At 46.9% G+C, this 12,022-nt stretch overlaps 1 protein-coding gene across 1 annotated transcript in view; it reads right to left on the bottom strand.

Moving 5' to 3' along the window:
* Positions 1–3,090, bottom strand: part of Rbsn (rabenosyn, RAB effector) — a 31,484-nt gene extending 28,394 nt beyond the window's left edge. The window contains exon 1 of the mRNA XM_055628542.1: positions 2,928–3,090. The gene's annotated coding sequence lies outside the window, so the exon portion shown is untranslated. The remainder of the gene's footprint in view (positions 1–2,927) is intronic.
* Between the last annotated feature and the right edge of the window lie 8,932 nt (positions 3,091–12,022).

Here is a 12,022-nt window from a genome sequence, read left to right as displayed (position 1 = left end):
AGGAAGGAAGGAAGGAAGGAAGGAAGGAAGGAAGGAAGGAAGGAAGGAAGGGCAGGCTTGAGAGATGGCTCAGCTGTTAGGAGCATTGTCTGCTCTTCCAGAGGTCCTGAGGTCAATTCCCAGCAACCACATGGTAGCTCACAAGCATCTATACTGGGATCTGATGCCCTCTTCTGGTATGCACATGACCTGTAGATAGAGTACTCATATATATGTAAAATAAATAAATCTAAAAAACAAAACAAAACAAAAAGGTCAAGAGCCAGAGAGATAGTTCAGTGTAAAGGGACTTGTGTAGAGGAATTTTAAGCCAGAATATGGCTGCCCTAGCAGGAGATCACAAGCAAAGACCTTCTAGGTCTGTGTGATCTGACTGGAATACTAACTTGCCTGAATTCAAGGCCAGCCTGGTACAGAGCAAGTTTCAGGTAATGAAAAGCTTAGGTCCAGATGTGGTGGTACATACCTTTAATCCCAAACAATAATGGTAAAATTAGTTTTAGAAGGATGCACCCATGTTTGAAAGTGATGTCTAACTGAGCGGCAGAAAAAGAAAGTGATGAGGGGGTTGGAGAGACAGCTCAGTGGTTGAGAACATGATTGCTCTTCCAGAGGACCCTGGTTCAATTCCCAGCACCCACACAGCAGCTCACAACTGTGTGATCTGTAACTCAAAATGCCAATGGATGAAACTCCCTCACACAGGTATATATGCATGCAAAAAAACAACCAAAACCAAAACAAATGTATAGAAAACAAATACATTTTTTTTAAAAGAAAGTGATGAATCAGAGAAAGATTTGACAGAGTAAGATACTCCCAACTCTCACAAGAAGAAAGAGAAGCTACTTAAGGGGCAATGTAGAGAAAGAGAGGGACAGTTTTACTGGGACAGTAATAGAAAGACAGGTTGAAGAGAGAACTCAGATGAAGACCAAATGACCCAGAGAATGAGGAAGAGCCAGGAGATTAGAGCAGATTGGTGAAGTTAGTTTGAGACCAAGCAGAGCAATATAGGGGCTGAGAGAGAAGCCAGACTGAATAAGTCAGATGGCAGAGGAATTTGAGCCAGAACTGCTGAGTTGAACCAGCCAGCCCAGAACTCAGTAAGAACAAGAAAGGGTGGGCTTATTAAAGCAGTAAGTCTCAGAGGCTGAAAACAGTCTAGACCTAGGTTAGATTGTACAGAGGCTACAAGCTTCCAGGACTAGGCCTAGGTTAGCAAAAGGAGGCAGTAAGCCTCCGAGACAACTGAAACAAGGGAACAAAAGTTTCTTTTGCACACTTGCCAACGAGCTTGAGTTTGATCACCAGAAGCTAAATAAAAGTGAAAGAAGAGACTATATTTCTGAAAGTTGTCCTCTAGCCTCCACACACTCATATGGATGCCCCCTCACACAAAAGAAATATGCTTTTAAAAAAAATTAAGATAAAAAAATCAGTAAAATCAATGCAGCTTGGTGATAGGTGCATGCAGTTCCAGCAACTTGAAAGGCTGAGGCAGAAGGATCCTCAGAACCTAGGAATTCAAAACTGGCCTGGCCAACATAACAAGAAATTGTCTCTTAGTTTAGACGGATGGCTGGATAAAATTAATGAAAATTACATTTTTCATTTGCAGTAAATTGATGAGCATACCAGATTGTATAAGTTAGAAAAAGTGGGGCCACAAGTCTAATGTTTTCTATGCTTCAAAAGAAAATTTTTATTCTTAAATATTTCAGGGCTTAATAACTTATATCTTCTGTCTTATTGGACCATAGCAAAGTCACTGTTAATGTGACCTTGAAAGAGTCCTAACCATAGAGAACAGGGACAAAAATTACAGAAACAAAGAAATGTCTCCAGGACCTTGGGGGCCACAAATCACAACACAGAGTTGGGAGAGTTTGTGTAGCTAGATCTGTAGTGTGCTGCAGAAGGCACTGAGGAGGGTACCATCCGGTCCTCAAAGCTGAAGAGTGGCAGCAACTCAGAAAACAAGTAAATGGGACACCAGATGCCCATTGTTTCCCTTAATTAAGAAATCATGACAGGCGTGGAGGTGCAGGCCTTTAATCTTAGCACTCCGGGAGGCAGAGGCAGATACCTCTGAGTTTGAGGCCAGCCTGGTTTACGTGGCAAGTTCCAGGCCAGACATGGCTAATAGTGAGACCCTGTCTCGAAAATAAGTAAGTAAATTTGGTGACTACATACATGCAGACCCGCCCAAAAAGGCATCTGAGGCATCACTGAAACAGCCAGCGCCAGGTCGGACCTGTTCTCTCTCCAGCCAGTGGCTGACAGGATCCTCTAAGAGTGACGCTTCTTCCTCCCCTGCACTCATCCCTAAGCAAACGTCAAACAGAAGCTGTCCCTGTTCACCCTGGCCACACAGAGCAGTTCAAATCTCACCCTAGAAAAACGCCCCTTATTCAAGGCAGGCTCCGGCCAAGTTGCCTTCACAAGAGCTGACTTGGGGTGCCGTGGTTTGCACACAAGTGAAGTGACTAAATAATACACGACCGTAGCCATTGAGGATGGCCTGTGATTTTCGCCATCACCACCAGAACTCGGTGGTCTGGCGCAGTGTCTGACACACACACACACACACACACACACACACACACACGGGAGCGGCATAACAGGGCTCCACGAATGAACGAAGTGCAGAACGCTTCCACTTAAAGTCACTTAATCATGCACCACCACAAACCACCGAAACTGATGCCGCAACCAGAAAACCAGTCGTGCAAAACCCTGGCATCCCGACTGGCGTGAAGAACACAGCCAGCGCACCACAGAGGTCCGCACGGCCACGAGCACCCGCAGGACCGCGACTCTGCGGGTGCCACGCAACTCATCGCGAGCAGAGACGCGCTGCTGAGGCCCGCAGAGCTTTCCATCTCCCCACCGCCTCGTCGCCTCAAGCTACACGTCACACCCACCTCAGCCACCGCCGCGCTGTCTGTGGCGGCTCGGAGCAGGAAGACACCCTCCCACGCCCTGCCGCTCCCGACAGGCGGCTGGCAGACTACTCTCGACCTCCAGCCCCGATTCCGGGCCTCCAAGATTCCTCAGAGACCCGCGGCGGCCATCGCCATCGGCGGCTCGGCGCTCGGCAGACGCGCCGGGCGGAAACCGGAAAACAGACTGACACAGGGAGGTAGAGCGCCGAGTCCTCGATCGCTCAGAGCCGGCCGAGACAACTGGAAGGCGGAGGATTCCGTGCAAGCGCTGTCAAAACGGGGCGGGCCGGGTAGGAGGTGGAGCGTTGTAACTGTGAAGTTCTCTCAGGTCCTAGCAGCACGGAGCAGACTTTGTGAAGCCTACCATAGCCTTTTACCCACGCTGTAGTTGGGGAAACTGAGGCTTTGGCTTTTAAACAATGTGCCTGCATCTCTAACTTTATTCAGAGACCATTAAAAAGTTTCTGAGGATTTTTGAGAGATAGCTTTAACGGTACAGTGGTTAATAGTACTTGCTGCTCCTCCAAAGGACCCGAGTTTGAAAGGTCTGTAACGTCAGCTCCAGAGTATCCTATGCCCTCTTCTGGCCTTCATGGGCTCTGCACGCATGTAGTACACAGACATATATTCAGGCAAAACAGACAAAATTTAGTTAAAAAAAAAAACTTTTAAAAAGTTTCTTAAAGTTTTTAAAGTGATGTAGTAAGTTATGTTCAGCACACTAAGGAGACAGACATGGGATGCAGCCACAAAGAGAGTAGAGACAGATTGAGAAGAGGCGTGAGGGACTGGGAGTTAGCTCAGTTGGTTCTGGTGGGGCTCAATTTTCACCACATGGCCATGCCTGTAACCCCAGTACTTTAGGGATGGAGGAAGAAAAACCAGAAGTTTAAGGTAGTTTTCAAGGCCAGACTGGGATACATGAGACCCCATCTCAAAAAGAAAAAAAAAAAGATATGGGGGTAGCTAGTGGGATTTAAAAATCCTGCAAAATAAGTGGGATTTACAAAAGACAGTATAGCAGATCAGTCGCCTCTGCACCTAGCTGCACCATGGTGCAACGACCACACGGTACAGAGGGACTCACCTGTTACTGAGGTCTGTTTGCTTTATAGCCAGCACACCGTGTGTTCTGGGCTCCAGAAGCTGGAGCTTCAGGGAAGATCCAGGACTTTGCAAGCAGAAAGCTGGCCTCCATCCCTCCTGTCTCTATCCCAGCCCGTCATGGCTGTGGCTCTTGACCCACTGGACTTCGGGAAGTACTGTCAAAAAGGTGACCTGTGGTCACAATCTCCACCTGTGCAGATGAAGCGAAGTGACGCCTCTCCAGCAGTTCTCTAGCCTAGGCTGATTACTGTACCTCCTTAGCTCAATACCTGCGCATTCGGGACTCTCAAGTTGGAGACAGCATTGAGTGTGGAGATGACAAGTGCTGGAAATAGGGAGAGAACTAGGGATCCACAGACCCATGTTCCTGCCCCAACAGAACCTTACTTTGTAACTCTAAACATGTCCCTTTCCTTCTGTTCTTCAGTTCTCCCACATGCACATGTGAAGCGGGCTTCAAAATGGCAGTCCATTTTTATTTCCAAATTGGTGGTTATTTTTGTCCGTTTGGTTTTGGCTTTATTGTTTTCCAGTGCTGGAGTTGGAACTCAGGGTCTCACAGGCTAGATAAATGCTATACTACCGAACTATGCCTCACACCTGTTTTTTTCTAAAACTTTGCACTCTGCAGAAATGGTGACTCTTGCCAAGATGATAGGGGCAAGCCTAGCTTTGCCTGTCACCAACCTCTGCCTTGGCACACACTGGCCTCCTGTCCCCCAGAGGCCCAGAATGATGGGCAGGTTATTTGAGGCCAGAGAATAACCTCTTGATTCAACCATGATTTAGCCTGTCATTATTTACAAAACCAACATCAAACTAAAAAATTCATTTGTTTCAAAAGCACTGACAGCATGCTGGGCAGTTTGTGGATAATTATGGAAATCAGTGGGTTGGCTACTGCTGTTGTGTTGTTTTCATTTTTTAAACACTAGGAATGAAACTCTGCACACACTAGGCAGTCATTGGGCTCCACCTCTGGCCCTCTACTGATATTTTAAGAATGAGAGTGGTATTCTGGGCATGGTAGAACACACTCCCAATCTGAGTGCTTGAGAGGCACAGGCAGGAGGATCAGGAGTTTAAGAGAGACGTGTTACATAGCAGGGTCAAGACTAGCCTGGGCTGCTTGAGATCCTGTCTCAAAAACAAAAACAAAAGCAAACCAACAAACAAAAAACAGGGGCTGGAGAGACGGATATCCATGATTAAGAACAATTGTGGCTCTTGTAAGGGCACCCGTTAGGGCCTCGGCACTCACACTGAAATCTGACACCCTCTTCTGAGACTTCCATGAGCACCACACATGCATGTGATGCACAGACATACATGCAGACAAAACAAAACACAACACACATAAAAATTTAAAATAAAGTGATAGTAGGATGGAGCAGCACGGATGTATTCCATTTTATAAACGGTGTTTTCCTTGCTTAGTCTTTGGGCAATTCTATTAAATGTCTCCTTTTTAATTATAATTAACTATTTATTTATTGAATGAGTTGGGCATAATAACTGCTTTATACACTGTCATCTTGCTTCGAGGCCTTTACAATATTCACATTTCCTTCCTCTGTGAGGGCCTGACTTCTGAGACTTTTTCTGCATTGGTCAGCATCTTGTAGGCCTCAGGTGTAGACAGGGTACTAAGAAGACAGAAGATGAAGAGGAAATGATGGTGTGGGTAAACTTACATCAGAGGAAATTGAGTACAGCATGTAACCTCCCAAAGGGCCAGCTGTACCCAAGACCAGGCTCAGACCTCCACCTAATGCTGTGGGTTTAAGAGCAACCCAGAGGTTGGCACACTCTGCTGATTGCACAAGGAAACAGGGTTATTATGGAAGACCCTTACCTTGCCCATAGAACAGGTAGATATGGTGTTGGGCTAAGCTGTGTCCAAAGGAAGTGTAGGGCAGCTGCACAGGTTGGCTCAGGAAATAAGCAGAGAGGGGCATTTTTACCCCGATGGAAATCTGAGTAGGCAACGAGAAGAGAAGCTTCTCACACAAGGTGCTGGATCCTCAATCCCAATTATCCTCAAAAGTGTTCCAGGCTCAGTTCCAAGTGTCTTAACCCTCGGGTATCAGCATCAGGAAGTCTTACACTTCTTAGTCCAAGGGATTGGGACCTTGAACTAGTTCAAGATGCATGGGTCAAAAGTGGCAAGGGTGAGCCAGATGTGGTGGCACAATCTGGTGAATCTAGTAGTTGGGAAGTGGAGGAAGCAAGAGAAGAAGTTCAAGTGCAGCCACAGTTCCACAGTTTGTGCTCAGTTTGGACTACAGCAGACCGTGTCTCAACCCTGCCCCCTAAACAACCTGCAAGGGCAGATAACCAACCAACAACCAGTCGAGATAGTTGGAAAGGCACTGGTCCCTCAAGCATGGGGACCTGAGCTTGGATCCCATCCACCTACATTAAAGTCATATGTATGGGCATATCTGTCTGTAATAAGGTGAATGTGGAGAAAGTGCTCACTCCTACTTCTTCCCGCTGAAGAGGAAGAAGCAGATCACTGGGACTTGATGGAAGCCATTCTAGCCAAACTGGTGAGCTTCAGGATCAGTGAGAGGCCCTATCTCAAAAAAGTGTGGACACTTGTCTACATGCCTACACACATACACACACACACACACACACACACACACACACACATGCACACGTGGACATCTACACACAAATAATTTTTATAGTAGGGGTATTTACCACATACCAAGTGCCAGATAAATGTCAGTTAAAGGGTGCACACTGCATATCTGGCTGGAATCATCACATCATAGTATTGCCAGTAGGTCTGAGAGACACAGGCCAGAGTGAGGCTTATCCTCTCTTCACAGTGGTTATTTGTTTCTTTCATGTGTACTTTTCTCAAATAAACTGAAGGAAGAAATAAATACATAAAAGATAAGTGGGAAGGATTAAGAAGTGAGCAAAAAGCTGAACATGGGACAGGCCCTTCAAGCTACTTCCTCTTCCAGACTTCCGGCCCCAGGTGTGCACACCCATTTGATCTTCTGAGAAGTCAGGTTCACTCACTCTCTCTCCCTGGTCCACTCAGCAAGCCAGGCTGTGGGGAAGCATCCATCTCCCAGGCTCACAAGCCTTTTCTGCAGAACAGTTTGCCCAAGCTCAAAGTCCAATGTACAACTGGGTCCAGGGCAATAAGAGGGAAGTGAAGAGCCATTCTAGCCATCAGAGGCTGCCATATAGTCGCTTAAGACCCATACAGCAGGCTTAGGTTTCTGCTGAGGAGGCTTGGCTAGTCCACCTTTTCAATCAGTGGCCTGTATCCAGCAGCTGTATTGCTGGCCTGAAATAGGCCTCCTTCCCCTATGGTGGCTGCGCCAAGCAGCTGATCCATGGTACACCACAGCAGGATATACCTTCCTGTTCTGGGCTGGCCCAGGGCCTTCCACTTAACCCGGACATGTTTCTGTCCAGAGCTACAGCCCAGCCTGCTAGGCCTGCAGCCAGGAGAGTTTGTGGGCATCTCTGGCAACCAAGATGCTCTTGGTGGAAACCTTGGCCATCTTATTCCTCTGCTTTCCTACTTGCAATTCATCAGCAGGTGCCACCACCTCACTTTGAACAGATCTGAATGATGTCTAGTCTCACAGCATTGCAGCCACCCTGCCATCTCTCATGGGACAGCTGGAACAGCCTCCCCACTGCCCTTTCTCTCTGACCTCACCCTGTGCATGGTAGCATATATCTTCAATCCCAGCACTTGGAAGGCAGAGACAAGGAGATCTCTGTGCATTTGAGGTCAGCCTGGTCTACATAGTGAGCTCCAGGCTAGCCAGGACCATACATTTAGATCTTGTCAGACCTACAAAGCAAGCCTAGGGCCCTGGCTGGGACAAATGGTTTCTTTCCCACTTTTCTCACTGGTTCCAACAGACAAACACAGTCTTATTCACAGAAAAAAAAAAAAAGGCAGCAGGCAGAAGCAGATGAGGTCCGTAATGGCAGACTTGAGTTCAGAGCTATGACAGAATCACTTCTGCTGGCCAAAGTAACAAGACCAGCCTTGATTCAAACACTGAGAAATATAGACTGACCTTCTTAGTTATGAAAAGGGTAGCATGTCAGTCAGCACCAGCTATAGAAGCTCAGGGGACTTAAAAATGCTGCTTTCCAGAAGATGGATCCCAGACCAGGATGTCAATGGGGTTCCTCCTGAGCCTCTCTCCTTCGCTTGTGGGTAGCAGCCTCCTCCATCTCTTTTCATGGTTGTTTTTCTATAAACATTCTTACCCAGATTTTTCTTTAATAAGGATTAGGACACATTCATAACTTTCTTTTAATTTAATTACCTCTTTATTTTTATTTTTCTTTCAAAAATTTTTTCTTTATTATTTTTTATATTAATTACAGTTTATTTACTTTGCATCCAAGCTGTAGCCCCCTCCTTCATTCCCTCCCAATCCCACCCTCCCTCTCTCGTCCCCTTCCTGCCCCTCTCTAAGTTCATTGATAGGGGAGGTCCTCCTCCCCTTCCATCTGATCCTAGCTTATCAGGTCTCTTCAGGGCTGGCTACAATGTCCTCTTCTGTGGCCTAGCAAGGCTGCTCCTCCCTGGGGGAGGGGAAAGGGGAGGTCAAAGAGTCAGCCATTGAGTTCATGTCTGAGACAGTCCCTGTTCCCCTAACTAAGGAACTCACTTGGATACTGAGCTGTGATGGGCTATATCTGGGCAGGGGTTCTAGGTTATATCCATTCATGGTCCTTGGTTGGAGAAACAGTCTCAGAAAAGACCCCTGGGTCTAGATATATTTGGTCCTTGTGGAGCTCCTGTCCTCTCTGGGTCTTACTAACTCACCCTTCTTTCACATGATTCCCTGCATTCTGCCCAAGGTTTGGTTATGAGTCACGGCATCTGTTTTTCAAAAATTTTATTAATGAATTTTTTGAGAATTTCATATACTGTGGGGGGGGTTGTTTCTTTTTTCTTTCCTTTCTTTTTAAAATTTGAGACAAGGTCTCCATGTATGGCCCTGGCTAGCCCTACGTAGATCTTAGATTCACAGAGATTCTGCCTGCTTCTGTCTCCCAAATACTGGGATTAAAGATGTATGCCACCATGCCCACATCCAGACAATGTGTTTTGATCATTAATTACACCTCTAATTCTTTCCAGACACACCACTACAACTTCATATCTTTTTTTTTTTTTTGATTGTTAGCTGCCTTTTTATTTGTGTTTTGTTTTGTTTTTAAAGACAGGGTTTTTCTGTATAGCCCTGCCTGTCCTTAAACTTGTGCCATATATCAGGCTGGCCTTGAACTCACAGAGATTCATCCACTTGTCTCTGCCTGGGATTAAAGGTGTGTGCCACCACCACCAGGTTTCTCCTCCTCCTCCTCCTCCTCCTCCTCCTCCTTCTAATCCATTCACCACAATTTGTGCTGCCTGTATGCTATTGGGTGGGGACCTTGTACTGGGGCAGATCTATCAGTGGCCACACCCTTAAAGAAAACTGACTCTCACTCCCCAGAAACCATCGACTAGCTCCTCAGTTAGAAGGGGGACTTCCAAAACCCTTCCTTCTCCTTGAGTCTTGTTCATCCTGTGCAGGCAAACCCTCTACCAACCATCGCTCCCCCTCCCTAGGTGGGCCCCCAGCTCCAGGATGGATACCAGCTGATATGAGGAATGGGGCAGGGCCCATATCCCTCTTGTGAGGGGACAGAAACAGAGATCACCCAGGCCTCCTTCATTTGTTCTGAAAACCCTGGGTTTCTGTTAACTAGGACCCTTGAACTGGGAGCCCCCCATTGGGCACCACTCTGAACCTAGTCCAGCCACATTTCTGCCAGGCTACATTTTGTTTGCTTTGCTTGGTGTTTTCATTTGGTTTGGTCTGTTGCAGTGCTGGAGATGAGACCCAGGGCCTTGCAAATGCCACCCAGTGCTCTTCCACTGAATTGCACCTGAAAGGCACACAGCTCCTCATTTATGTACTGTTCTACATTTCCCTGTCTTTGTGCAAGCCCTTTCTCTACCCCAGCATCCTTCTCTGTCCTGCCCGCTCCTCACCCGGCTAGACCCATTTCCAATGCTCATTCTCCCTGCCCCTTTCCAGAGGTGGTATTTCATGTGTTGTGAATTCTTAAGGCCAAATGTATGTTTTCTAGACAAACCCATAGCCAGGAAACTATAAACTTCTGCAGGGGCCTTCCTGCCCCACTGCCATCCAAGCTAAGGGGAGTTATTGAACCTGGTACATTTTCCTCACATTTAAAATGGTATTCTGAGGATCCAAGTGCATTGTAGGCAGGGGCCCTGTGTCTGATGCACAGTGAGCTATACTTACTTGGCACATTTCTCCCCTGCATTTTGTCGTTTTGTGCTTTCACAAAGGCTGGCTGGCCTCAGGAGTTATTTGCTGAACTCAAAAAGTTATGAATGACCCTTGCTTGTCATTAGTGGAACCCTGGGTAGGGACGAGTGATATGTCAGTCATGAAAAAAAAAAAAAAAGGATAGAAACATCGCCGAGTGCATTAGCGCTTTAATTAAAGCCTCCTCCATGCCCTCCTGTCGTCTGGCTGCTGCCTTCCTCCACTGTTTCTATTTGAGACCTGGTGACACTTCTGATGACCAATATTGTGGGCCGCCCCCTTCTGCCTGAGTCCTGTACCCATGTGCTAGACCTAGCGGCGGCTTACTTTAAATAGCATCCTCTGGTTAAGTGTTACTGTGCATCTTGGAGCACGGCTTATATAAGTTCACTGGCCTTCCCCCACCCTCAGAGTACCAGTCCTGTGTCTCCCAGTGACAGAGCTGCAACTACTACCAGGTGCCAGCAGAGGGCGCACAGAGCGGCTGAGACCCTCAGTCTCCTTGGTGCAATGCTAAGAGAACTCTGACGCTGGTACCAACAGCTCCGACTGTTCCAGGAGGGAGACAGCTGGACCCAAGAGGCTGTAAACTCTCTCATATGCCTTCACCACGAAGTCACTACCAGATCCAGAAGCCACTGAGTGAATCACGCAGCCTCTCTCTATCTTTCACAAACCTCAGAGGTTCCAGGCTTGGGCTGTCACTGGACCTCTGGTCCAGTCTTGCAAGATCTACAACTTACCTGTTACTTCTCTTAAAAATTTCCTTTCAAAACTTTTAACCCCATTCTAGATGTGAAATCCTAGATGAGATATTTTCATTTCCTTTATTTATTTGAGCTTGTGTTTGTTTTCCCCTTTAAACATTAATGCATTTAATTTATTTATTATTTTAAGTTTATTTTATTTATGGTGTTGGATATCAAACCCAGGCCTTTCTCTTGGAAGCAAGTACTCTACATCCAAGCTATATTCACAGCCCTCCCATGCCAGAGAATTCAGGCCTGTCCAGGAAGAATGAAGTTGAGAGGGGGGAGCCCCACTATTTTGGTGACCCTAGACTTGCTGCTCTCTGCTATGGATGCAGTTTTCTCTAGGGGGAAAGCATCTCTGATTGCTCTGAGCTCTGGCACAGTGAAGTGATGTCTGATATGTATTGACTCTCATGTGTCCCCTGGGTGCTTGGCCCTGTGAGAAAGATGGGCTGTGGGTAAGCCGAGGCCAGGAAGGCCCAGACTCTATTACTTGTTTTAGAGGCTCCTCAGCAGGGAGCTCAGAATCTGAGGCCCAGAGGGCTCGCAGGCTATCCCAAGACACCAATTAGAACCTGGTCTGGACCCAAGGAGAGCCAACCCTTTCTAGCAGAGCAATAAAGGTTAAAAAGGTTGGTCCTGAGGGAATGTGGTACCTATTCCCAGAAGCATGAAAGCACGGACTGAGAAAATGTGAGGGAAAGTGGACAGCGGTGGCTCTCCTGTACCCCTAGTAAGAGGGAGACTGCAACTCACCCACAAGTTCAAAACCAGCTCATTCAGCTCCACAGTGTGACCTGTCTCAAATAAATGTTCTAAACATTTACTTTTATTTGTTTAACTATGTGTAGGCGTGTGTGACTGCATT

The sequence above is a fragment of the Psammomys obesus genome, unplaced genomic scaffold (genome assembly GCF_907164565.1).
Source record: "Psammomys obesus unplaced genomic scaffold, mPsaObe1.curated_primary_1811, whole genome shotgun sequence".
NCBI lineage: Eukaryota > Metazoa > Chordata > Mammalia > Rodentia > Muridae > Psammomys > Psammomys obesus.
Note: the sequence above shows the minus strand (reverse complement) of the source record. Positions and strands in the feature narration are given on the sequence as shown.